Here is a 5,547-nt window from a genome sequence, read left to right as displayed (position 1 = left end):
GTGATCGAGGCCTTTCACTGGTCGAGCACCTCTAGATCCAAGCTATTCATGCAGGGGAAGGTGTGGAATTACATGTGGTGGGCATAGAACTCCTCGATGGCAAGATCGAAGCAGGTCCACGCAATGAAGCTCTCTCTCCCTCTCTCTAGCTCTCCTGAAACCCTGCAATTCAAAATGCGGTCTTCCTTGCCACTCCTAGCCCCTTATCACCCTGCCTAGGCTTGTACTCACCTTAGTCTTGCTCCCCTCACCAATACTTAACCTGAAATTTCATTTTTTGCCCTTCCTTTCCCTGTTTCAGCCTATTGTATAGCAACAAAAAACCCTACTGCGTGCTCCAATGTTTTGCTCCTATCCTACCTAAATGCAAGAAAAAATCACAAGGGAAATACCTACACTACTCCAACATGCTTTTCCAAGTCCAAAAACCAAAAATCTACTTTCTAAGGAGATCGAATACCTCTTCAAACTCCCTCGCTTCCTACCTATCTACCTCAAGCACCGGTTCGGGGAAAACCCTACTTCAATGCTTGATTCGAAGTGTGCAAGCGCTCAAGGCTTGAATCCGTTGGTCCCGACAACGAAACCAAAATGTGGAAGCTCTCGCTCAACTGCCAAGACCCACGGACTGCTTATTGTTTCAAGCATTCCAAGCCGAGCACTAATGGCTACCTCTCACATAGCGGACACGCCATCCATCTCTACGGGTGTAGTGTACCACATGTGCCATGGATATTGACAAAGAAGGAGGAAAATGTTGTAAAATAATTCATAATAAAGTTCATAGACCCACAAATTATATGGGTCACATTAACAAAAAGAAGATGTGTGGAGCAATTATTTGATTTGAATTTGCATGATTGGCATAAGATGATTTAGGTAAGTAATGGTTTTAACTACATGTATATCTTTTAAATTTTGTTTCTTGTAAAAAGAAAACATATGTATATGATGCTAGAACTTTATACTTCCTAACACCATCTCCCATTTTTCTTTTAAGAAAGTATAAGAGACTATTTACAAGATGGGGAAGCTTGTTAGGTACTAGAAGATAGTACTAGTTATATGAAGTTTAACATGGAGCTTTAGATAGTCTTTCCTTTGCTCGTGCTAACGTAATGCTTATTTTTATTTATTTTTGTAGAAATATTATCTCTAAGGAAATTAATCCTACATCACTTCAAGTTTCTCGAGTCAATTGAGGCTACTTATTTGGTGGAGGAGACTTTTCCCCACAAACAATTCTCACAATGCCAACTACATCTTACAATCCATTTCATGGATGAGATGGCTATATGTGGCATAGTGCATGCTTGATGGATTTCTTTCTTGAGTGCTTCTTAAAAGACTTGAATAATTTTGTGAGGAAAAATGCAAGTCTGGAAGGTAGCATGGCTTTAAGGTTTGGTTGGTGTAGGAATTGCATGCGTACATCTCTAAATTTATTATCCAAGTGGATTCCTCTCTCCAGCACGAAGTAATGAAGAAGACTCGAGAATGATATTTAGTGTGCCTTAAGGAAAAGGTTGTGCAAAGATAATAGATAAAGAGATGCATAGAAAATTGAACACCTTTTGTGTAACATGCCTGCCTATCAGCTGTCCAAGCACGTTTTTAACGGTCCATCAAGACACAAGTCTAAGCGACGCCGCCTGGCACTCCTATGGAATGTCACGGGGTTTGTCGCCTAGGGTTTCTTGAGTCTACCTCGCAATGGAATATTTGCGACTGAACCCACTAGGATTGACCTGAAACTTGAGTCCCTAGTGGTCAAGGTCTCCTGATAGCATTCTAGCATCAGGTTTTGGACATTCTACTTTACACAGAGATACCCAAGCCAAAGCAGACCCATGCCGCACTTGGTCCAAAGAGAAAGGGAAACGAGAGGGATGCGGTGCTCCACCTCTCTGCCCATAGGGCATAGTCCCATTCCGGTCCCTAAAACGGCATAAATCAGGGTTCTAACCTAACAATTTCTAAGCGTCGGTCATCAGTAAAACCTTGTGAGAAGCCTCCCAATTCTCTGGGACCACCCTGTCATAGGACAAACCCATCGGGGGTTCTACCCTCTCGCTTCCCTCACTTGGCGTACTTTATTTGTCTAATTAGCCCTATCACTTTTAGGTGTGACATGTAAAAATAGCTTCCTTAATTAGCCTTTTTAAAGGACAAGGTTCATTCATGTAATCCTATGGCATTGACATGAAAACAAATTCAAACATGTTCCCTGGAAGTACGTAACATTAGCAATTTATCATAGATATAAATCTTGTTCAAAAGGGACAATATCCACAATCTGTAAGGATGCATTTTATTTCCACCAAGTATCTACCTTGCACCAACAAGGGCCCCTTGAGAATCTATCCCGAGTCACGTTGATCGTTTGAGTAGGACTCGAAGGTAGGGAATTTACAGCCAGAGCCCCCCTGGCATCCAATCGTCCTCCTACATTCAAATCAATCCGCGGAGAGACCTCTCGTGGCAGGTTCGGTCCACGTTCCTATCACTGCTATTTAGAACCCCCTTGGCTAGGGTTGGCAGCCAGCTGGGGGTGGTTTGGCGCGCCCTCCAAAAGTTCAATCTGATTCACTATTCTCATTTATGAGTTTGGGGTTACGCAATCTCTTCTTTTTTAAAGAAAAGAGACATCTGCTAAGGTGGGGGTCCCTTAACTTGACACTTAGCGTTTGACCTTCTTGCCTTGGCGGCAATTTCAATATCCTCCGAGGGTTAGGGAATACTTTATTCTCGACCCCATTCCTGCGTGATAGGAGCTTCAGCTTTATCAAGGCCATATTTGGAAGAGAGACCAATGAGTGTTTTACTTGTCTCATGCTCCACTTATGAAGTAACAATAGATTGGCTCAATTACCTTTAATCCTAAATAAGTCGAGTTAAGCCCCATATAGGATTTATCTCATTGAACTACCTGAGCAATTAAGGTTAATGCTTCATATGCGTGTCTTCTAACTGTCTTTAAGATGGCTTGCTAGCAGTACCGTCTGTAATACCACGTAATCTAAACGCGAGTCTTTCCTAGGACGATGATGCAATATGGAGTTCTACTCTTGGGAATTTCTTTTCAATGCACTTGTGCAAATTATAAACAAAGGCTTGTGTTTTTCTATTGTACGAGGAACACAAAGTCATCGGCCTAATGCATGTGCGAGCTACATCTCTCTAAAGGATTATAAGAGCCCAAAACCCGACCTATTGTTGCAATGACCTAAACATACTTAACCCAATTATTGTAGCATTCATGACTCTCATGGACTTGATTCAAACTTTTATCCCTACCTTTTTAGTTTAATCAATTTCGCGATGCAAAAAGTATGATTTCCGCTTAATGATGAATATGCATAAGCATCCTAAAAACCCATTTGTCAATACCTTCAAGCATGCCAAAGTGCATAATCTAAAGCACTACAGGCACAATCAATAAGGTCCTTGATTTTTTTAGCGTGCATGAGTGCAAAACCTTTCGTGCAATTTATTTGTTCAAAACATGCCAAAGTGCAAATAAACACAGTTTCCAACATGATAGAATGATGCAACCTAAATGGTGGTTAGTTATCATAGACCTTTGCCGAATACTTCTCCCTTCCCAATGAAGTCAGCTTATATTCTTAAGGCCTCCCATCAGGGTAGGATTTATGGGATGCACCTGATTACCAAGTGATGCAGTTCCTTGACCCGTAGCTCCATCGGTTGAAGCAGGATTCGCATTTGGTTGGACTTTACTTTGCTTGGGAGGCATCGTATAATTTTGGTTTTTCCTTCGTGGCTACACACCCAAGTTACGAGAGAGACGACTCCTCATGGAGGGAATTCGTCCGTGAGAACCTTCTTGAAGAGGGGGGAAAAGAAAGAGGCAAGCTCAAAAGTCTTCAAAGAGAGAGAAATTCCTCTCTCTCTCTCTCTCTCTCTCTCTCTCTCTCTCTCTCTCTCTCTCTCTCTCTCTCTCTCTCTCTCTCTCTCTCTCTCTCTCTCTCTCTCTCTCTCTCTCTCTCTCTCTCTCTCCCTTTTTGTCTCCTCTCTTCTCTCTTACTCTTCCTCTTTTCCCCCCTTTCTCTCTCTCTCTCTCTCTCTCTCTCTCTCTCTCTCTCTCTCTCTCTCTCTCTCTCTCTCTCTCTCTCTCTCTCTCTCTCTCTCTCTCTCTCTCTCTCTCTCTCCTTTTTGTCTCCTCTCTTCTCTCTTACTCCCCTCTTTTCCTCTCTCTCTCTCTCTCTCTCTCTCTCTCTCTCTCTCTCTCTCTCTCTCTCTCTCTCTCTCTCTCTCTCTCTCTCTCTCTCTCTCTCTCTCTCTCTCTCTCTCTCTCTCTCTCTCTCTCTCTCTCTCTCTCTAGCAATGAACCTTCTTTCCCTTCAGTCAACCAGCGTATAGGGCCACCAACTCCAATCCTCCACGAACGTCCTTCTCCACACTTAAGCCCTTTTTATAGGGTCTTGGGGTGTGGGTGGGGGTGTGTGTGTGTGTGGGGGGGGGGGGGGGGGGGGGGGGGGGGGATTTGGTAAGGTATGGGGGCCCTCCCCCTCCTGCCATGGCACACGATAGCCCCCTCCCTCCCTCTCTCGGTACGCAGCAGCCCCCCTTGGCCTCCTCCATGGCACACATGACACCCCCCCTCCTCCTCCAATGTTGATACGCGACAGTCCCCCATGCGCCATCTGCTAGTTGGTGGCGTGAGTAGGGGGAATTATTCTTTTTTTTAATTAAAATTTGTTTAATTAGGGGGGAGGTCATACGGCAAGAGCGAGGGGGAAATGTTATATTATTCCCCCCTTCAGGAATCGAGATGTCCTCATCTCGAAAGGAATTGGGGGTATTGTTGGTTGAGAGTACTCTCGTCAATCCATGTGGCATCTTCTTTTGGAAAGTCCTTCCACTATATGAGGTACTCCTTGAGGATTCTACTCCTCAATCTCTTTTCTTGAATGTCCAGGATTCTAGCTAGCCAAAGCTCAAGGACTCCTTGGCTTGGCATTACAACTTGTTGATCATCGAGTACATGGCTAGGATTGGATACATATTTCTTTAGTAGGCTAACATGAAATACATTGTGAACCTTTACGTTCTTAGGGAGTTGGAGTTTGTAGGCATTGGGCCCTAGGAATTTGAGGATCCTGTAGAGTCTGCAATACCTTGGACTCAATTTTTTTAATTCCCCCAATGATAGGGAACTTCTCTTGGGCCATACACGAATAAAAACCATGTCTCCCTCATTGAAGAGTTGCTCTTGTCTATTTAGATCTGCATAGGCTTTCCGCCTATCCTTGGCGGCTCTAATGTCTTGTCGGATGGTCTTAACTTGCTCATCCATTTCCTCGAGCATTTCCTTAGAAGCTTCTACTCTTAAAGTAGAATCTAAAAAGTTCAATGGGGAACAGCAATCATGCCCATACAATGCTTGAAAAGCTGTCATTTGGATGCTTTGTTGGTAGGAAGTATTATAGGCGAACTCTACTAATGGTAGATATTGAATCCATTTCTTGGGTTCGCGACAGCAATAAGCTCTAAGGATATCTTCAATGACTTGATTGACCCTCT

This window comes from Lygodium microphyllum, chromosome 9 (assembly GCF_053477565.2).
Source record: "Lygodium microphyllum isolate KBCC chromosome 9, Lygodium_microphyllum_v1.1.10, whole genome shotgun sequence".
In the NCBI taxonomy this organism is placed as follows: Eukaryota; Viridiplantae; Streptophyta; class Polypodiopsida; order Schizaeales; family Lygodiaceae; genus Lygodium; species Lygodium microphyllum.
The sequence above is the reverse complement of the archived record's forward strand: the minus strand, read 5'-3'. Positions refer to the sequence as shown.